General features: G+C 38.6%; 2 non-coding genes and 1 pseudogene across 2 annotated transcripts; 2 read left to right on the top strand and 1 right to left on the bottom strand.

The window, feature by feature from the left end:
* The first annotated feature begins 14 nt into the window (after positions 1-14).
* LOC107647070 (trafficking protein particle complex II-specific subunit 120 homolog) lies at positions 15-8,127 on the top strand (annotated as a pseudogene).
* A 6,310-nt stretch (positions 8,128-14,437) lies between these two features.
* LOC148562173 (small nucleolar RNA R71) lies at positions 14,438-14,544 on the bottom strand. The gene has a single exon (XR_015887780.1). It is a non-coding gene; the product is annotated as a small nucleolar RNA R71 (small nucleolar RNA).
* Positions 14,545-22,037: 7,493 nt separating this feature from the next.
* LOC148562174 (small nucleolar RNA R71) lies at positions 22,038-22,145 on the top strand. The gene has a single exon (XR_015888290.1). It is a non-coding gene; the product is annotated as a small nucleolar RNA R71 (small nucleolar RNA).
* The last annotated feature ends 1,268 nt before the right edge of the window (positions 22,146-23,413 follow it).

The raw sequence follows: 23,413 nt of genomic DNA on the forward strand, positions 1-23,413 counted from the left end.
AAAATGATGCCAAGATGGTGAAGAGAAGACAAGTTAGCGTGCTGCAATTTCAGTTGGCAACACTGAAGAACAAGGTAAGGACAAATTCGTCTTTTCAGGCATCTAAGCAGCAGGGAGTGAGACTGTGAGAGTGAGTTCCAGTAGCTACTACTCAGTACTCACTATTGGCTAGACTTAATTCTAAATTTTAATGATAGAAATTTTCGTATTATTCAAATTTTTAATTTATATTGTTATTTGGGCATTCAAGGAAAAAAGTTATTGCTTTATTAAACTTAAGATAATTTATTAATAGAATATGATTTCTATTTATTATTATTATTTTTATATATAATAAAATTATAAAGGTAAGATTAATTAAGATAACAATAAATTACTAAAAATACACTTGAATTATCTTGATAAAAATGTCTCTGAATTTTGTTATAAGCAAAATTAGATTATATTACGTATATACTAAAATCAACCACTAGTATAAAATACATGTTAGAATATAAATACACATTAAAAATTAAAATCAAAATACATTTCATTATTCATATACACTAAAAAATTGCTTTATTTATCATGAACTCTAATCTAATCTTTCTTATCCCCTTTATACCAAAAAGAAAAATATATCTAAAAAATTGTTCTTCTTTGTATACCAATTTACTGATAAAGAGCAACCTCCCCCCTAATCTCTACTGGACAGCAGTAGTCTATCCTCAGTTCCTCATCCTCTCCCTTCCTTGTCGGACTCTGCCATTGCCCTTCCTCCCCTGATCTCAACTTAGTAATTGATCAATTCAACGCTTCCTGTAGGTCATACTCTTCTTCGCTTGTGCATCGATGCTTCGCCTTCTACCCCAACGATTCCCAGGTGATTCTCTTTCCCTCTCTTATTTGATTCTCTGGTGTGCTTCCAATTCTAGCTGAGCTTACTTGCCACCATGATCCAATGAGATTTTTAGTCTTTCCAAAGATTTAGCATCAAATGAACTGATTCTGATTCTATGCCCCATATCTCTTTTGAATATTGAAATGCCTAGTCATATAGGCCTTGCTTTTTTAAAAAGATATATGATAATCTTATGCCTTGAATAGATACATTTTGGTTTGAAATTTGAATTTTCTTACTTTTACACATCACATGTGCACTACCTGAACCTTCCCGACATCTTGTTTTGAATTTTAAGTACATCATATAAATTATTGAAGGTGAAAAGTCTAGCATGAAAGCTTTGACTAAAATTAGGGACTCAAAACAACATTGATAGATTGAAGAGTTTTTTCTTAATAAAATAATTCATTTTTAATATAATTCATACCATTCATTATTCACAGAAGGGAAATGAAGATAGTGGAAAAACTTATCACCAATCAGCAATTTCATTATTCAAGTCTTAATGGAGTACCCTCCAAATGGTTGTGTTGAGAGAAATTCTGCTCTTTGCAGTTCGTGCTGGAGATCCTCTTACTGCATGGAGTGCCGCAACCCAACTTCTCAGACACTACTATCCTCTAATAACTCCTGCTGGTCAAAATGGCCTTGCAAATGCGCTTTCAAATTCTGCAGATAGGCTGCCACCGGGGACACGATGTGCTGATCCTGCTTTACCTTTTATAAGGTGTTTACTATTTTATAAGGTTAAAGATTTAATTTCCAGTTTGACAATTTACATTATAACTATTTAATACAAATGGACAAAGGGTAACAATGTGATTACTAATTGTTTTCAGGTTGCATTCTTTTTAGCTCCTCCCGATACAAATGGACATTGTAAAATGGAATCCATCTAGATCAGACTGGTGGGCAGGTTTTGCTCCTTCAGGTCCATTCATTTATACACCCTTCAGTAAAGGAGATCCAATCAATGTCAAGAAGCAAGAACTTATTTGGGTTATTGGAGAGCCTATCCCGGTCATGGTGGAATTGGCAAACCCACGTGGCTTTGATTTAAGGGTTGATATACCTATCTATTCATTCAGGAAACTTAGATGCTTTTCCATTAGTGTAAAACTCTTTCCAAATTCATCGAAAATGATCACCTTATCAGGCATTCCAACATCCGTGGGGCCGGTTACAATTCTTGGGTGCATTGTTCATTATTTTGGTGTTATTACTAAGCATTTTTTTAAAGAGGTTGACAATCTGCTTCTTGGGGCCATCCAAGGGCTTGTCCTTTTTGACCCTTTCTGATCTTGTGGATCTCCAAAGTTGAAGAATGTAACGGTTCTAAATATTTCTGTAGTTCCACCACTTCCGTTGCTAATATCACGTGTTGTTGGAGGTGATGGTGCCATCATTTTATATGAAGTTGAAAATCATGATATATGGATAAGTCTGGCTAATGCAGGCACAGTTGCAATTGAGCAGGCGCATATTTCCCTGTCAGGAAAAAATCAAGATTCTGTGATTTCATATTCTAGTGAGATTTTAAAATCTTGCCTCCCTCTAAAGCCTAGTGCTGAAGTGACAATTCGTGTGACCTTGTGAGCTTGGCAGGTTGGATCAGTGGATGCTGATGCTGGTGCTGGGAAGGCTGTCTCTGGAAGCAATGTGAGGCACATCAAAGATGGAAGCAGTCCATCACTTATGATCCACTATGCTGGTACCACCTTAAAAGCACAGATTCTGATTGTTTCTTGCTTTCTTCATCAATTTATCTTTTACCTCCTTTTTGGCGGTGTTAATGGCCCTTTTAGAGTTATATATTTGTCAAATATGCATAGATATTCTCAATGTAGCCATGTAGGCTTTAGTTTTGCAATTTATACTGTTTGCTTCCATTTCTTTGTACCTTTATTTCAATCCAAAATATGAGACTAATCAGTCTATAGTAGTTGCATCAGAACATGCTAAGATGAAATGATATATTAGTGGACCTCAATATTTGAATCGTTATCATTTTCTCTTTTTCAATTTCCCCTTGTCTTCCTCTCCTCCAGAGATGCCAACTTATTGGTGTGTGGCTGGTCCATTACACGTCAGTGTGTGAAAGTCAGAAACAGAATATGACACACATCAGACATGATCCAATATTAAGTATTGATATCCCATAATTTTTTTATTGAAAGTATTAATCATATGTCCCATGTGAAGAGCTTACAAAGTGGTATATTTGCACCTTGATGCTTGTAAATTTTGAATATATAGACATCTTGAACAGTTTTTAATATACAAATGGGTGTTTGTATTCTGCTATTAGAAGAGTTAGTGTCTCTGTCCATGTTAGGTCAAGTGTCCATGTCAGTACATGTGCTACTTAGGTTACATCGGTGTTCTCTTGTATATTATTCCATCATGGGCAGTCCCTATATGTGGATATAATACGGTTCACTATGTGTAAGAACCGCAACTAATCAATCGGTTAATTAAGTGATTATATTGCCCAAATTATGCTCCAAAAAGTTAGAGTGAGAATTTGAGGATTTAAAAGTGATTTTTAGATTTAGTAGATCTTTCTGAGTCAGAAAATGTATTTTTTGCAAAAAACCGTAAAAAACCGCAAACCGACAGTTGAACTGGTTCGAGTCTGCCCGGAACTGCACGAGAAAAAGTGAAAACCATAAAAAAACCTTAGAAAAATATTATAAGTTGAAAACCGGGCATTAATTTTAAAGGTTTGGCCCGAAGTTAGGCCAAACGGGCTAAAAACGCTAACAGATTGGACCGGACCCAAGTTTGGCCCAAGCCCAACATATATAAGGTTCATTTAATGAACCCTACCCTTTCACAAATACACACACACACACACACCAGAATTGAAAGAGGGAGAGGAGAAGAGATTGAGCACTATTCACTTCAATCTTCTCAAGCTCATATCTTGAGCTACAGAGCTCCGATCGCCGCACCGTTTATGGCTACGCGTTCCTTGTGAAGAGCTCTACAAAACCCATGTAAGAAACTGGTAAGTAAAGCTCGAAATTCCCTCAGTTCTTCTCTCCAAAATTTCGGATTTTTAGGGCTTTGGGTTAAATGATTTTTTGTGATTTTGGATATTTAGGTTTGCTCTAGTCCTTGCTTAGCATTGGATTTTGGCTATTAAATCTGTTGGAAAAGGTAAGAGACATTAAATCCTTGTGACATTATATTTAAATGGAACCTTAGGTTGATTTGTGATGGTTTATGCATATATAGTTTGATTATTGTGAGTTTGGAGCTTGTTGGAGTTACATTGGTGGCTTACTTGTGGTGGAAAACTCAACTTGTGCGATTTTGAGGTTTCGGTAAATATAGGGAATCGGCCAAGGTATGGTTTCGGTTTTCTCTATGTAGTATATAATATTCATGGACACTTAGGCTAGTGACCCATAGGATAGGTTTGGATTTGAATGGTTGTTGAGTTGATTGAATGATGGTATATGATGATTTATGACAAATTGATGATTGTTGAATTTGGTTATGATGATTGATAATGATCTGATGAGGGTGGACGAATTGTGATGTTGAGAAGTGGATTGTGTTGATATATGTGATGTTAATGTTGATGATTTGATAGTGTAGTTGGGAAAATGTTAAAGAAGTTTGATTATAATGTGATATATTCATGTTGAGGTTGTGAATGATGAAAGATGAAGGAAAATGTGGTAAGATTGATGTAAAATGACACAAAGGGTTGATTTTGATGAGAAATAGAGTTTTGAAATGGTTTGGTATAGTTTTGTTTGTGTATTACAAGAAATTATGGAAATTTTGAAATTGGGTAAAAGTTGGTTTTTGGTGAACTTTGTCTGATCATAACTTTTGCCTCGGTTTTCAAAACCCGATGAAACTTATCTAGAATTAAAGATCTTTGAAAACCATTTAAATCGATATAAAGTTTGTGAAATTTGGAATTTTTTAGAGGAAGTTATGATCATTCAAAGTTGGTGTTGAAAATCTGAAATTCTGCAGAGTTGCAGAATTTTGTGTTTTCTGGTATGTGCGCACGCACAGCCGTGTGCGGACGCACACATCTGCAAAAATTGCAATTTGTGTGCACGCACAGACCTGTGTGTGCACACACTAAGGAGAAAAATGCAACCTGTGCGTACGCACAGACCTGTGCGCATGCACACGTTGGGGAAGCCAGTCTGTTGGGAGCGCTAGCACAGGTTATGCGAGTGAACAGGCATTGTAAATTTTGGTACCTGTGCATACGTACACTCCTATGCGTATGCACACATTTTAAAACTCTCCAGGACGTGCGGACGCACACGTCCTGTTTCTCAAATTTTACTTTTTTTTTCAACTATTCTACATTCCCAACAAGGTTGCAAGCTTCTCTAATACCAATTTTGGACTCTTGGGCCTAGTTTTGGATATTTAGAACATTGGGAAAGAATTTAATGGCTTTAGATGATATTATTCGGAAAACTTAGAAAACGGAGGCCTAGGTTTCTGGCATGCTGAGGATGGTGTGATGGTATGTGATAAATGTTGATGTATGAGATGTGCACTGAGGGACCATTGAGTTCATAATTGGAAATGTGAATTGGTGGTGGTTGAGATGAGTCGAGGACTCGAATGTGTGATGAGGAATCACTGATGTATTGAAAATGTTTTCTGAAAAACCACTGTACTATTATTTTATATTGAGATTATGAGACGCTATGCGCTCGGGAGGGACGGTGGTTGGATCTCGCCTGTCGAGGTAGCAGTGGCGGTGTAAGGGCGGTGGTTCATCCCGCTGGCGTTGAGATGTGAGGTCTGTGGCAAGAGTATCCCGTTCGCATCCCTTCGGATCTATAGGGCGTGCAGGTGCAAGTACCTGGACAGTGATCCGAGCACTATATCTCGGGGGTTCCCACATGAGGATTCCGAAGGGCGAGGTCTCCATGGAGATGTGTCGGGTTGGCAGTTGAACCGACAATATGATATCACAGCCAGTAGGACAGGCATTCATCATATGCATTTTCTATCTGTTTGTATGCTTTGACTACTTGAATTGGCTTGCCTATTTGTATAACATGCCTATTTGCTATTTGAATTATTTGCCTTATATGCTTCTACTTGTGTTTTACTTGCATTGTATATTATCTGTGTTTTCTACTGGGATTGAGGAGGTTCGGAAGGCTGTGGCGATAGGATCGCATGGAGGATTGGTTGGTGAAGGCTGTAGGGCAGCGCTGTTTGGTTAGAATAGAAATCTCCTAAGATAGATTACCCAATTTAATTGTGTTAAGGTTTGTATAATTATGCTTATTTGCTTTAGTGTGCTTTAAGATCTAATCTTGTGATGGATATGAAGTCTAGGATTGTCTTTGGCGTCCCGGGGTCTTATATCCTACATCATTGGGCACTGTTACCATACTGAGAACCTCCGGTTCTCATACCATATTTCTGTTGTATTTTTCAGATGCAGGTCGCAACCCACCTAGGTGAGATGTCTGGTTGGTGACAGGAGCGGAGGATCCAGACATCTTTTTGAGTCTTTTGGTTTAGTTTATGTATGTCTCTCACTCTTGTATTTTGGTTTTGCCTAGAGGCTTGTATTTTAGAGAACAAAATTGTATAATCCATTTTTACTGTCTGATCCTTTTTGGTCTATATATGGCTAGCCGGATTAAACTCCGCGAGCCGTGGCTAGTTTCTTATGATATTATATACTTATCTTTTGTTGTATCCCATCTGTTTCTTGTGCTTTAAGTTAGTAGCTTTGCTAGTACGTTTTGTGTTTTTGAAATCCTATTTTTGAGCTATATCCTTCATCGGGCTTCTCGATTATACTATTCTTTCTATATATATATTATGTATGAGTTTAGAAATGTCATAATCTCTGATTAACCTTTGCTTTATGACGCGAGGTAAAGCTTAGGCTAATTAGGGTGTTACACTATGGATCTTCCAGCATGTGGCAGTTTGGCATTCTTTATAGGCGAATGGTAATAATTCTCTTTCCATTTTTGTTTCAGGACCACTTCAAACCACTGGAGATACTCCAGCAAATGCATCTACTGTGCCCCCTGGCAAACACCTTGTTGTTCCTCTATAGATTTGTGTTTTGCAGGATTTGTCTTTCGTAAAGGCTCAGCTTCTTTCAATGGAATTTCTTGCCCATGTTGGTGAAAATCTTCCCAAGGTTGATGATCTATATTTCACAGGACATTTTGACTCCACAACAAACATGAAGAGATTGGTGAAGATAAATCCTTCCAAAAGAAGTTGGGGACTGAGATTTCTTAAACTCGAGTTATCTAATCCAACTGACATAGAGTTTGAAATCAATGTCTCCATCAAACTAGACAAATCTGGCAAAGAGGGAAATCATTCTGCTGATTAGGATGTTGTTGAACACAGCAATCCTAAGACAAGAATCAATAGGGATTGCTCGGCAAGGGTTTTAGTGCCACTCAAGCATTTCAAATTACCTGTTCTTGATGATTCTTTTTTCATGAGGGACAATCAGGCAGCTGGCAGAAGCACACCCTTCTCTCAAAAGAAGCCGAGCTTAATGCTTGTATCAAGAACCTTATCTCCAGGATCAAGGTTCGGTGGCATTCGGGATGCAATAGCTCTGGCTAGTTGAATATCAAGGACGCGATCCAGACAGCATTGCAGACATCAATCATGGATGTCTTGATGCCTGATCCACTGACTTTCATGTTCTGGCTCACTAGACATGATGTTGAATCAGAAAAACCTGATCCTGATAAAGAATCTAATATCGGCGAATCTTCTGCTTCCAAAGGTTCAGTGATTGCACATGAAATGAAGCCAATGGAGGTTCTAGTTCGTAATAACACAAAGGATATGATCAAAATCAATTTCAATATTACATGCAGAGATGTAGCTGGGGAGAATTGTGTCGATGAAACCAAAGCAACTGTTTTATGGACAGGTAACATCCATAATAATTGCTTTCCACTTTCGGCCATTGGCATGCATTTGTAAACTTTTCTAACACTGTATTATGTTTTTGCTATAATAAATGTTTTTCAGGTGTTCTAAGTGACATCAGTGGGGAAATTCCCCCGCTTCAACAAGTCAAACATTTTTTTTGCTTGCATTTTCTTGTCCCGGGAGAGTACACGCTATTAGCCGCAGCAGTGATTCATAATCCAAGCGACATTCTATGTGCTCGTGCGAAGGCCACTTCACCATCCGAGCCAATTTTCTGCCGGAGACTACTGTATCACGTTCGTGTTCACGAAACTGCTTGACATTTTTTGTCTATAAATACGATGTGAACTTCATGAGCTTATATTTGTAGATTTAGGGTGTTATCATTTGTATGAGTTTTTCATATGATGCCCCCTGGGCGGTTCTGATTGATATTTCTTGGAGCTGTGCTCTCTAAATTAAGAATCCAACTGAAGACATTGAGGTTTCAACTGTAAATCATGTCAAATTCGATTGTGCTGTGATGCGATAGTTGCCAACATGCTCAAATTTATTAATAAATACACAATTCACACACTAAAGGTTATTAAATCTCATCTCAATCTTAGCTTGAATTTGAACTTGGTGCAGCTCTTTAAAAGGCAGTCAAATCTATGATCTCATCCAAGCTTCAGTTGCGGGTCATGCATTCTTGTATAGATAAGTTTTCTGGTTGGGAGACAACGGCTAATCCAATAATCCTAAGTCTTGTTAGAGTTTATTGTTTCAGAGTATTGGACTTCCATGAAACCTGTTGCATATGCTAAATATTGCCACTACATCATAATTCGTGGGCCTACTTAATTATTGTTCGTTTTTCGAAAATAAAAACCGGAAAATACTTGGGCTATGTTGGTCAATACTCAATATGTCTTTGGAAAATTGTTTCAACTTTCAACTCTTTATATATTGATGATAATATAGTTTGAATTTAAAACCTTGTACACACGATCTGAACTGCGTGTCTTTATATTGTCATAACCTTGCAAACACTCTTATTTAAAATTAACATTTAGACTGCAATGCTCTCCTCATAAAATAATAACCTTTTTATATTTTTAATACATTAATATGTTCAAAATGTATTAAAAATATAAAAAAATTAAAATTTTTAAGATATTTATTAACTAAATTCTTTAATTAACTTTTTTTAAATTCTGTAATGGTACAAGTATCTAAGGTTTTGATTTTGAATATGACAAATTAGGATGTAAGTTGCTTTCATTGTTGTTTTAGTTGAAGAATTAATTATTTACTTTTTCATTATAACTTGCGAATTGCAAAAGCTACCACAAATTTAAGATTGGACCATATTAATTAGGAGAATCTCTAATAGTAGCATGTGAAATAGACTCTTTCTTTCTTGGAGAAAAAACATAAAATATAAAAATGTGAAAACAAATCAACTTTTGTCATTTGGTGACTTTAAATACAACCAAAATAAAATCGGTATATCTAACATTTTCTAACAAAATAGGATCAATTAAAAATTTTCTAATATTTTCTAACAAAATTTTCTGTGTGTACAGATATATTTTTTTGTTACTTAATCTTTTATATATTTTCATCCTATATCTATTCCTATATATCTATCCAAACTTCTCTCTCTTTTTCTTCCTCTCTTTTTTTTTTGAAAAAAGAGAACTCAACACATTAAAGTGGAGCATGTGAAAAATAAACAATAATAAACAGGACAATAAACACCATACAGCAGGGTTTAATCCGTTGTCATCTCCGACATTGCCATTAACAACCGAACGGATCAACACCACACCATTCTCTATAGCTCAAAAACGACCTCTTTTTGATTTCATCAACACCTGTCTCGCAGCTCCGGAAAACTTTGCTATTCCGTTCCAGCCAGATATTCTAGATCACCACAAAGAACCCTATCAGCCACTTATTTTGCTGCGAGTTACGACCAGACGCTTCAATCCAGCTCTCAAACATCTCTTTGATAGTTCCCAGAATAGCCCAAGTTCTATCAGCTCTCGTCAGCCAAGCACACCACACCTGCCATGTAAACTCACAGCCAAGAAACAGACGATGCACAAATTCTATTTCTTTTTTGCACAGAACACAAATATTATCACCATCATGTATAATTCCTAGTCTATTGAGTCTCTCTTTAGTGTTGACTCTGCCTACTAAGACAAACCAAGCAAACATTTCAACTCTTGGAGGAACCAATCCTCTCCATATGGTATTGGTGAAACTATAGCTTGTGATATCCTCCGAGAGAGTCTCCTTCTGTATCATCTGCACAAAAGAGTTAGTAGAAAAAACACATGTTCTGTCAAATTTTCATATAACTGTATCCTCTCTATCAGATGGTAGTCTAGCCAACCGCAGCCACTCATGAAGTTGATTGAGTAGCTCCAGCTCCCATTGGAATAATTCTCTCCTCCATTGAAAGTTCCAAACCCACTCTAGCCCATCCCAGAATCCATAGTCCCCAATGACAGATCCTTGTTAATTTGACACAGAGAAGAGTATAGGAAAACTATCTTTCAAAGAGCCACTTTGTAACCAATCGTCTTCCCAGAATTGAATACGTCTGCCATTCTCCACTTCCATAGACAAACCACTGATCATCATATCTCTTACCTGTTGCTCTTTAACATTAAGCTGGCAAATGTCTTTCCAAGGGCCACCTCTTGACGGTAATGGCTGTTTTGACAACAAATGGTTGCAAGAACATACAATCTTCTTCCACAACAGACAATCTTTCTTCAAAAAAGTGCCACCACCACTTGAATAGAAGCGATGCATTTCTGATTAAAGCATCCCCCACACCTAAACCACCTAACTTTTTCGGAGCTTGTACCATATCCCATCTCACTAGTGGTATACCGTTGTTTCCATCCTTTTTACTCCAAAAAAACCTTCTCTGTAACCTAATTATCTTCTCTACAACCGCCTTTGGCATCTTATACAAGCTCAGGTAGTACACTAGAAAGCTATTAAGAATAGATTTTATGAGGACCAACTTACCAGCTTTATTGAGTGATTTCGCTTTCCATAAGCTAAGCTTATCCTCCACATTGTCTAAGATTGGTTTCCAGGTCTTCACCAGTTGAGGGTTTGCACCTAGAGAAATTTCTAAGTACCTGACAGGTAGAGTAGCTTCTGCACATCCCAACAAACCACACATATTCGTCACCCAGTCCTGGTCACAGTTAACCGAGATCAAGCTTGACTTATCAAAGTTAATGCCCAGGCCCGACATCCACTCAAAACAATGCAACAGTCTCTTGTAATTCACCAGTGTCTCTGTTTCCTGTGGGCAAAATAAGATTGTGTCATCTGTAAATTGGAGATGCGATAACTCTATGCCGTCTCTCCCCACCATCAGTGGAGAAATACACCCATTCCTGACTGCCTCACCCACCATCCTGTGCAGGACATCAACAACAAGAACAAATAGAAAAGGAGAGAGCGGATCTCCTTGTCTTAGACCTCTCTCCATGCTGAACGGCTTGGATGGCGACTGATGCCAGGGCATTTTGGCCAGTTTCACTGACCTTTTCTTTATTGTTTTAGGGTAGTTTCATGCATTTTCTTAGTTAATAAGCAAGTTTTGGGTAGATAATCACTTACATCTTGATTCAAGCAAACATCGTGAATTTTACATGATTTTATGAGAATTATGCATGAATTGAATGATAAAATGGATGATGCATGATCTCATGAGTTAGAACCTAGCTTTGATGCACTTTACTTACTTGATTTCAGGACAAAGGAAGCAAGGAAGATGCCATGTTAATAGCCACGTTAGTCTAACTAACGTGACCATTAACGTGGAATGGAGGCTAGCTTGCAACGTTAATAAGAAAAGTGAACACAAATAACGCCTTCGTGAGCCATCATAGCCCACGTTAGTGTCCACGTTAACTACATTAATGTGGAAGCTAATGTGGAGGAAAAAGAAAGCCCCCAACGTTAGTGGTAAAAGTGAATTCCACTAACATTCCAAAAGGTACAATTGGTCACGTTAAGAGTCACATTAACTACATTAACGTGAACTCTAACGTGGGAGGAGCAAGAAAGAGCCAACGTTAGTGACACTCACCTTTGTCACTAACGTTGGACCAAGCCACTATTAGCCACGTTAGTTGCTACGTTAATTACATTAACATGGAGGAAAGAAATGATGAGCCAACGTTAGTGACACTCACCTTTGTCACTAACGTTGGAGATGGCAATCACCACCACATTAGTGGTCACGTTAATACAATTAACGTGAGGCACTAATGTGGGAAGGGGCGTTTGGAGCGTTAGTGACAAAGGTAAGTGTCACTAACGCTCTCGAAGCTGAGGCATGCCCACGTTAAGGGTCACGTTAGCTACACTAACGTGGACTCTAACGTAGGGAGGAAGGGCAACAAGCAAACGTTATTGGAAAAGGTGAATACCAATAACGTTTGCGAAGGACCAAGAGGCAACGTTAGTGGTCACATTAGTGCCACTAACGTTAAAGTTAACGTGGACCATTTTGGGTTAGGAACGTTAGTGAAAAAGGTGATCGTCACTAACGTTCTCGAACCCACATTTTCACTTAACGTTAACACCACTAACGTCCTAACTAATGTCCATGCCTAACTCACACTTTTTCTGCAAGCAAAGCTAAGCCCACTGAAGATGATAACTGCTTCAACTCAAAGATCCAAAGGCCCATATCCAAGACTTGAAGTGCCAACTAGAAGATCAGAAGAGTAGTATATATAGGAGTAGTTTTGAACTAGAAAGGGAGCTTTTGGCATTAGGAGAACTACTCTCTGTATAATTTTACGTTCTCTGCAACTTCTAGTGTTACTTTTAGAATGTATTTCCCATCTTTGTTTTTCATTCCCAAAGCTATGAACAACTAAACCCCTTTCATTGGGTTAGGGAGCTCTGTTGTAATTTGATGGATCAATAATAGTTTTTATTATTCTTCTTCTTTCTTTTCTCTTGATTTTACTAGAAAGCTTTCAATCTTCATCCAATTGGGTAGTTGTCTTGGAAAAGAAGCTATTCATACTTGGATCTCTTCGTAACCTTGGAAGAGGAATGAAGAGATCATGCTAGAAATGCTTTCTCATGTTGGACCAAATTGGGGTTTGGACGGATATAGTGACATATAATTCTCCCAATACTTTGATTTGGAAATACATGTGGTATAATCAGTGACCATACTTCATCTCTTCTCATGAGCAATTAGACCAAGGAATTGGATATTGATCAAGATTTGAGAGATTGAATTACCAAGGAATTGGAATTCAATCACTTAAGATTGCCAAGGAGATCAATGAATGCATTGATTGAGGAAGAGATGAAAATGAACTTGATCCGGAGAATATAACATCTCCTGAGCCCAATGAACTCCCCATTTCTGATCTTACCCATTCTCTTTACTTTCTGCCATTTACTTTTATGCTCATCTTCCCCATTCCCCATTTAAGATTCTGCAATTTACTTTCCGTCATTTACATTCAGTTCTTTATTTCCAGTAATTACATTTTCTGCCATTTACTTTCCCGCCATTTAATTTCCTGCAATTCTCAAATCAAATTCTGCTTAGCTCAACTAGAACATTCCTCCAATTAAAATTGCTTGACCAATCAATCCCTGTGGGATTCGACCTCACTCTATTGTGAGTTTTTACTTGACGACAATTCGGTATACTTGCCGAGGGAAATCTGTTGAGAGACAAGTTTCCGTGCATCAAGTTTATGGTGCCGTTGCCGGGGATTAATTTTGTATCAACAATGATTAAATTGGTGGATAACTAGATTGAGCACTTTTTCTTTCTTTTGTTGATTTAATTTCTGTTTGAGTAATTTACTTTCAGTTTCAGTTATTTTCTTCCCTTTAACCCTTACCCGTTTGAGATATTCTCTTAATTGTCACAATTCAGTTCACTAACCCACTAACTGTTTGATATATTGCATCACTCACACTAACAGCATTTTTTTTACAAGAATACTCTCTATCCCCCTTTTGCTTTGGCCTTGTTGGTTGTATGACAGGTAGAAGAAGCGGGGCTTCAACTTCCTTTGATTTTGAACCTGAGAGGACCTTCCTTAGATTAAGGAGGGAAGCAAGAGGAAAGAGAGTTATTGGTGCTGAGGAAGAGGAAGAGTACTTTGAACCAGACATGGATGAGAATATGGAGAATCATCATGAAGAAGAAGCTCACAACCATGGCAGAGAAGGTCCAGTGCATCATGCTGGGCAAGAGAGAAGAGTTCTGGGATCTTACATAAATCCAAACCCAGGAAACTATGGAAGTAGCATCCAAAAGCCAACCATACATGCCAATAACTTTGAACTAAAGCCACAGCTCATCACCCTCGTTCAGAACAACTGTTCATTTGGAGGAAGTGTCCAAGAAGATCCCAATCAACATCTAACCACCTTCCTGAGGATATGTATACTGTGAAGTCTAATGGTGTTCATCCTGACACTTATAGACTGCTTCTGTTTCCCTTCTCACTCAAGGACAAAGCATCTAAATGGCTGGAATCCTTCTCGAAGGAGAGTTTAACAACCTGGGAATATGTGGTGAACAAATTCTTGGCGAGATTCTATCCTCCTCAAAGGATCAACAGGTTGAGAGCTGAGGTACAAACCTTCAGGCAACAAGATGGTGAAACTCTATATGAAGCATGAGAGAGGTTTAAGGACTTGACAAGAAGGTGTCCGCCAGATATGTTCAATGAATGGGTGCAGTTACACATCTTCTATGAAGGTCTTTCTTACGAATTAAAGAAGGCAGTGGACCACTCATCTGGGGGATCTCTGAATAAGAAGAAGACCATTGAAGAAGCCATAGATGTCATTGAGACTGCAGCAGAGAATGACTACTTCTATGCCTCTGAAAGAAGTAACACTAGAGGAGTGATGGAGCTAAACAACGTGGATGCATTGCTGGCTCAAAACAAGATGATCACCAAGCAGTTGGCTGACCTTACCAAGAAGATGGAGAGGAACCAAATAGCAGCAATCACCACCTCAGTAGCAGCTCAAGAAGGAGTGAATGAAGAAGCAGAGGATGATCAGGAACAAGCCAACTACATTGAAAATTCACCTAGGCAGACCCATGATCCATACTCCAAAACTTATAATCCTGGTTGGAAGAACCACCTAAACTTTGGGTGGGGAAATAAACAAGATCAAGGCCAAGATCAGAGATGCCACAACCCCAACAACAATGCAGCTCACCAACATTCCACACAGAGATCATATCAGCACCCACCTAACAGCACCTCTCAACATCCATACCAAAACCAAAATATCCCTTCTCATCCCTCCAATCTCAATTCACCATCATCCGAAGATAGACTCTCAAGGATTGAGAATCTACTTGAAGGCATATGTAAGGAAATTCAAGATAACAAGGTGTTCAAGGAGGAGGTGCGAGCCAATATCAAGAACTAGGGAGACACCATCAAGAGGCTGGAATTTCAAGTGGGATACCTCTCTGAGAAGATTCCCAAACCTACTGATAGCTTCCCAAGTGACACAGAGAAACACCCGAGAGGTGAAGCAAAGAAAGTAAGATGGGAAGATTGCAAGATGGTCACTATAAGTGATAAGGGGACTGAGGAAGAGCTGAACAAACCATTAGAACAACCTGGAGATACCTCAGTAGAAAAACAAGAAGAGGGTCACCAAGGAACCAAAACTACACAGAAGGAGATTCTGAACCTCTATGCACCCTTTCCCCAAAGACTCAAGGGTGGTGTAGAAAAGAGAATATACTCAAAGTTCCTCGACATGTTTATATCCCTTCATGTGAACATATGGTGCACGAAATTGTGATCATCAACAATGGCGCCAAAGGACTTGGAGCTCTCAAACGTGAATCACACTTTGTCACAATTCCGCACAACTAAACAACAAGTGCGCTGGGTCGTCCAAGTAATAAACCTTACGTGAGTAAGGGTCGATCCCACGGAGTCTGTCGGCTTGAAGCAAGCTATGGTCACCTTGTAAATCTCAGTCAGGCGAATTCAGATGGTGATGGAGAATTGATAATTAAAAGATAAATAAAACATAAAATAAAGATAGAGATACTTATGTAATTCTTTGGTTGGAATTTTAGATAAGCGTATGAAGATGCTTTGTTCCTCCTGAACCTCTGCTTTCCTATTGCCTTCTTCCAATCATTCATACTCCTTTCCATGGCAAGCTTTATATTGGACATCACCGTTGTCAATGGCTACTTCCCGTCCTCTCAGTGAAAATGTTCCAAATGCGCTGTCACCGCATGGCTAATCATCTGTCGGTTCTTGATCATGTTGGAAAAGGATCCATTGATCCTTTTGCGTCTGTCACACGCCCAACAATCGCGAGTTTGAAGCTCGTCTCAGTCATCCCTTCCCAGATCCTACTCGGAATACCACATACAAGGTTTAGACTTTCCGGATCTCAAGAATGACCGCCAATAATTCTAGCCTATACCACGAAGGTTCTAATCTTAGATTAGAAACCCAAGAGATACACATTCAAGCTTGTTTGCATGTAGAACAGAAGTGGTTGTCAGTCACGCGTTCATGGGTGAGAATGGTGATGAGTGTCACATAATCATCACATTCATCATGTTCTTGGGTGCGAATGAATATCTTGGAGAAGAAATAGACTTGAGTTGAATAGAAAAACAATAGTACTTGTATTAATTCATGAAGAACAGCAGAGCTCCACACCTTAATGTATGGTGTGTAGAAACTCCACCGTTGAAAATACAAAAGTGATAATGGTGTAAGCATGACCGAATGGCTAGCCTCCAAGGTCTAGGGACTAAATGTCCAAAGATGAAAATACAATAGTATAAGGTCCTATTTATAGAGAACTAGTAGCCTAGGTTTTACAGAAATAAGTAATTAATGCAGAAATCTTCTTCCAGGCCCACTTGGTGTGTGCTTGGGCTGAGCATTGAAGCTTCCATGTGTAGAGACTTTTCTTGGAGTTAAATGCCAGCTTTTGTGCCAGTTTGGGCGTTTAACTCCAGCTTTTGTGCCAGTTCCGGCGTTAAACGCCAGAATTCTTGAGCTGACTTGGAACGCCTGTTTGGGCCATAAAATTTCGGGCAAAGTATGGACAATTATATATTGTCGGAAAGCCCAGGATGTCTACTTTCCAACGCAATTGAGAGCGCGCCAATTGGGCTTCTGTAGCTCCAGAAAATCCACTTCGAATGCAGGAAGGTCAGAATCCAACAGCATCTGCAGTCCTTTTTTAGCCTCTGAATCAGATTTTTGCTCAGGTCCCTCAATTTCAGCCAGAAAATACCTGAAATCATAGAAAAATACACAAACTCATAGTAAAGTCCATAAGAGTGATTTTTATTAAAAACTAATAAAAATATAATAAAAACTAATTAAAATATACTAAAAACATACTAAAAACAATGCCAAAATGCGTATAAATTATCCGCTCATCACAACACCAAACTTAAATTGTTGCTTGTCCCCAAGCAAATGAAAATCAAATAGGATAAAAAGAAGAGAATATACAATGAATTCCAAAAACATCTATGAAGATCAGTATTAATTAGATGAGCGGGGCTTTTAGCTTTTTGCCTCTGAACAGTTTCGGCATCTCACTTTATCCTTTGAAGTTCAGAATGATTGGCTTCTATAGGAACTCAGAATCCAGATAGTGTTATTGATTCTCCTAGTTAAGTATGTTGATTCTTGAACACAGCTACTTTATGAGTCTTGGCCGTGACCCTAAGCATTTTGTTTTCCAGTATTACTACTGGATACATAAATGCCACAGACACATAACTGGATGAACCTTTTCAGATTGTGACTCAGCTTTGCTAGAGTCCCCAATTAGAGGTGTCTAGAGCTCTTAAGCACACTCTTTTTGCTTTTGGACCACGACTTTAACCGCTCAGTCTCAAGTTTTTACTTGACACCTTCACGCCACAAGCACATGGTTAGGGACAGCTTGGTTTAGCTGCTTAGGCAGGATTTTATTCCTGTGGGCCCTCCTATCCACTGATGCTCAAAGCCTTGGATCCTTCTTATCACTCTTGCCTTTTGGTTTAAAGGGGTATTGGCTTTTTCTGCTTGTTTTTCTTTTTTCTTTCTTTTTTTCTTTTCTCTCTTTTTTTTTTCGCATATATCCTTTTTTTTCTGCAAGCTTTTCACTGCTTTTTCTTGCTTCAAGAATCAATTTTATGATTCTTCAGATCATCAGATAACATTTTTCCTTTTCCATCATTCTTTCAAGAGCCAACAATTTTAACATTCATAAACAATCAAATTAAAAAATATGCACTGTTCAAGCATTCATTCAGAAAAATAATAGTATTGCCACCACATCAAAATAATTAAACTGTTTTAAAATTTGAAATTCATGCACTTCTTTTTCTTTTTCAATTAAAAACATTTTTCATTTTAAGAAAGGTGATGGATTCATTTTCATAGCTTTAAGGCATAGACACTTAAACACTAGTGATCATGTAGTAAAGACACAAACATAAAGCACAATTTTTGAAAAACAAAAAATAAAGAACAAGGAAATTAAAGAACGGGCCCACCTTAGTGATGGCAGCTTGTTCTTCCTCTTGAAGATCTTATGGAGTGCTTGAGCTCCTCAATGTCTCTTCCTTGCCTTTGTTGTTCCTCTCTCATGGTTCTTTGGTCTTCTTTAATTTCATGGAGGAGGATGGAATGATCTTGGTGTTCCACCCTTAGTTGTCCCATGTTGGAACTTAATTCTCCTAGGGAGGTGTTGATTTGCTCCCAATAGTTTTGTGGAGGAAAATGCATCCCTTGAGGCATCTCAGGGATTTCATAATGAGGAGTTTCCTCATGCTCTTGTCCATGAGTGGAAATCTCTTGTTTGTTCCATCCTTTTCTTAGTGATGGGCTTGTCCTCATCAATGAGGATGTCTTCTTCTATGTCAATTCCAGCTGAATTGCAGAGGTGACAAATGAGATAAGGGAAGGCTAACCTTGCCACAATAGAGGACTTGTCTGCCACCTTGTAGAGTTCTTGGGATATAACCTCATGAACTTCTACTTCCTCTCTAATCATGATGCTATGAATCATGATATCCCGGTCTATAGTAACTTCAGATCGGTTGCTAGTAGGAATGATTGAGCGTTGGATGAACTCCAACCATCCCCTAGCCACGGGCTTGAGGTCATGCCTTCTTAGTTGAACCGGCTTCCCTCTTGAATCTCTCTTCCATTGAGCGCCCTCTTCACAGATGTCCATAAGGACTTGGTCCAACCTTTGATCAAAGTTGACCCTTCTAGTGTATGGGTGTGCATTATAGGCAAATTGAATGCCAACCTTATATTTTCCGGACTAAAGTCTAAGTATTTCCCTCGGACCATTGTAAGCCAATTCTTGGGGTCCGGGTTCACACTTTGATCATGGTTCTTAGTGATCCATGCATTGGCATAGAACTCTTGAACCATTAAGATTCCAACTTGTTGAATGGGGTTGGTGAGAACTTCCCAACCTCTTCTTCGGATCTCATGTCGGATCTCCGGATATTCGCCCTTTTTGAGCTTAAAAGGGACCTCGGGGATCACCTTCTTCTTGGCCACAACTTCATAGAAGTGGTCTTGATGCACCCTTGAGAGGAATCTCTGCATCTCCCATGACTCGAAGGTGGAAGCTTTTACCTTCCCTTTCCTCTTTCTAGAGGTTTCTCCGGCCTTTGGTGCCATTAATGGTTATGGAAAAACAAAAAAGCTTTAGCTTTTACCACACAAAACTTAGAAGGTTGCTCGTCCTCGAGCAAAAGAAGAAAGAAGATAGTAGAAGAAGAAGAAATAGGTAGTGTGTATGTTGTGTGAAAATGAAGGAGTGCAGATGGGTTATATAGGAGTGGAGAAGGGGGTATGGTTCGGCCATTATGGGTAGGTTTAGGTGGGAAAGTGGTTTGTATTTGAATAGTGAGGTAGGTGGGGTTTTATGAAGGATGGATGCGAGTGGTGAAGAGAATGGTGGGATTTGATAGGTGAGGGGTTTTTGGGGAAGAGGTATTGAGGTGATTGGTGAATGGGTGAAGAAGAGAGAGAGAGGTGGGATAGGTGGGGATTCTGTGGGGTCCACAGATCCTGAGGTGTCAAGGATTTCTCATCCCTGCACCATGTGGCGTGCAAAATGCCCCTTGCTGCCAATCCTAGCGTTAAACGCCAGACTGCTGCCCATTTTTGGCATTTAACGCCAGCTTCTTGCCCATTTCTGGCGTTAAACGCCCAGAATGGTGCCAGACTGGGCGTTTAACGCCCATTCTGCTACCCTTACTGGCGTTTAAATGCCAGTAAGTTTCTCCTCCAGGGTGTTCTGTTTTTCATTCTATTTTTCCTTCTGTTTTTGCTTTTTCAATTATTTTTGTGACTTCACATGATCATCAACCTATAGAAAACATAAAATAACAAAAGAAAATAGAAATTTAATATAGATAGTTAAAGATTGGGTTGCCTCTCAACAAGCGCTTCTTTAATGTCAATAGCTTGATAGTGGCTCTCATGGAGCCTCACAGATGTTTAGCGCAATGTTGGAACCTCCCAACACCAAACTTAGAGTTTGAATGTGGGGGTTCAACACCAAACTTAAAGTTTGGTTATGGCCTCCCAACACCAAACTTAAAGTTTGACTGTGGGGGCTCTGTTTGACTCTGTATTGAGAGAAGCTCTTCATGCCTCCTCTCCATGGTGACAGAGGGATATCCTTGAGCTTTAAACACAAGGGAGTCTCCATTCACTTGAATGATCAATTCTCATCTGTCAACATCAATCACAGCTTTTGTTGTGGCTAGGAAGGGTCTGCCAAGGATGATGGATTCATCCATACACTTTCCAGTCTCTAGGATTATGAAATCAGTAGGGATGTAATGATCTTCAACCTTTACCGATACATCCTCTACAAGTCCATAAGCCTATTTCTTTGAATTGTCTGCCATCTCTAGTGAGATTCTTGCAGCTTGTACCTCTATGATCCCTAGCTTCTCCATTACAGAGAGAGGCATGAGGTTTATGCTTGACCCCAGGTCATACAGAGCCTTCTCGAAGGTCATGATGCCTATGGTACAAGGGATTAAGAATTTTCCAGGGTCTTGTCTCTTCAGAGGTAATCTCTGCCTAGTCAAGTCATCCAGTTCTTTGATGAGCAATGGAGGTTCATCCTCCCAAGTCTCATTACCAAACAACCTGGCATTTAGCTTCATGATTGCTCCAAGGTACTTAGCAACTTGCTCTTCAGTAACATCTTCATCCTCTTCAGAGGAAGAATACTCATCAGAGCTCATGAATAGCAAAAGTAAATTCAATGGAATCTCTATAGTCTCAGTGTGAGCCTCAAATTCCCATGGTTCCTCATCAGGGAACTCCATGGAGGTCAGTGGACGTCCATTGAGGTCTTCCTTAGTGAAGATTACTGCCTCTTCCTCCTCTCCAGGTTCGGCCATGTGAGACGTGTTTATGGCCTTGCACTCTCTCTTTGGATTCTCTTCTGTATTGCTTGGGAGAGCACTAGGAGGGAGTTCAGTAATTTTCTTACTCAGCTGACCCACTTGTGCCTCCAAATTTCTAATGGAGGACCTTGTTTCAGTCATGAAACTTTGAGTAGTTTTGATTAGATCAGAGACAATGGTTGCTAAGTCAGAGTGGCTTTGCTTAGAATTCTCTATCTGTTGCTGAGAAGATGATGGAAAAGGCTTGCTATTTCTAAACTTGTTTCTTCCACCATTATTTTTGTTGAAACCTTGTTGAGGTCTCTGTTGATCCTTCCATGAGAGATTTGGATGATTTCTCCATGAAGGATTATAGGTGTTTCCATAGGGTTCTCCCATGTAATTCACCTCTTCCAATGCTGGGTTCTCAGGATCATAAGCTTCTTCTTCAGAGGAAGCTTTCTTAGTACTGACTGATGCAGCTTGCATTCCAGACAAACTCTGAGAAATCATATTGACTTGCTGAGTCAATATTTTATTCTGAGCCAGTATGGCATTCAGAGTATCAATCTCAAGAACTCCCTTCTTCTAAGTTGTCCCATTATTCATAGGATTCCTTTCAGAAGTGTACATGAATTGGTTATTTGCAACCATTTCAATGAGTTCCTGAGCTTCTGCAGGCGTCTTCTTCAGATGAAGAGATCCTCCAGCAGAGCTATCCAATGACATCTTGGATAGTTCAGACAGACCATCATAGAAGATACCTATGATGCTCCATTCAGAAAGCATGTCAGAAGGACATCTTCTGATCAATTGCTTGTATTTTTCCCATGCTTCATAGAGGGATTCTCCTTCCTTCTGTCTGAAGGTTTGGACTTCCACTTTAAGCTTGCTCAATTTTTGAGGTGGAAAGAACTTTGCCAAGAAGGCATTGACTAGCTTTTTCCAAGAGTTTAGGCTTTCTTTAGGTTGTGAATCCAACCATGTCCTAGCTTTGTCTCTTACAGCAAAAGAAAAAAGCATAAGTTTGTAGACCTCGGGGTCACCCCTATTGGTCTTAACAGTGTCACAGATTTGCATGAATTCAGCTAAGAACTGATGAGGATCTTCTAATGGAAGTCCATGAAATTTGCAATTCTGTTGCATTAGAGAAACTAATTGAGGCTTAAGCTCAAAGTTGTTTCCTCCAATGGCAGGGATTGAGATGCTTCTCCCATAGAAGTCGGGAGTAGGTGCAGTAAAGTCACCAAGCACCTTCCTTGCATTGTTGGCATTGTTGTTTTCAGCTGCCATTATTTCTTCTTCTTTGAAAAGCTCTATTAGGCCCTCTAGAGAGAATTGTGCTTTAGCTTCTCTTAGCTTTCTCTTCAAGGTCCTTTCAGGTTCAGGATCAGCTTGAACAAGTATGTCTTTATCTTTGTTCCTGCTTATATGAAAGAGAAGAGAACAGGAAAGTAGGGAATCCTCTATGTTACAGTATAGAGATTCCTTGAGGTGTCAGAGGAAAAGAAGAATAGAAGGAGGAGGTAGATAGAAGAGAATTCGAACTTATCAAGAGGGATAGAGTTCAAATTGCACCTTGAGGAGGAATGTTAGTCCCTTAAATAGAAGGATGTAAAAAGAGAGAAAGAATTTTTGAAAATAAATTAAAAAGATTTTGAAATAATTAAAAGAAATTTGAACAATTGATTGAGATTTTCGAAAATTAAGATTAGGAAAGAAATCAAGTGATTTTTGAAAAGATTTTGAAATTAGAAATTAAAAAGATATGATTGAAAATTAATTTTGAAAGAGATGTGGTTGACAAGATATGATTGAGAAGATATGATTGAAAATCAATTTAGAAAAAGAAAGTTTTTAAAATTAAAGTTGATTACTTGACTAAGCAAGAAATTAAAAGATATGATTCTAAAATTTAAAATTTGATCCTTTCTTAATAGGCAAGTAACAACTTGAAAATTTTGAAGTAAATCATTAATAGTAGCAAGGATTTTTCGAAAATAAAAAAAATGGAAAGAAATTGATTTTGAAGAGATATGTTTGAAAAGATAAGATTTGAAAAAGATTTGATTTTGAAAAATTATGAAGAATTGAAAAAAATTTGAATTAAAAACAAAATCTTCCCTCTAGTGTCATCCTGGCATTAAACGCCCAGAATG

Source organism: Arachis ipaensis, chromosome B6 (assembly GCF_059453495.1).
Source record: "Arachis ipaensis isolate K30076 ecotype BB chromosome B6, ASM5945349v1, whole genome shotgun sequence".
Taxonomy (NCBI): domain Eukaryota; kingdom Viridiplantae; phylum Streptophyta; class Magnoliopsida; order Fabales; family Fabaceae; genus Arachis; species Arachis ipaensis.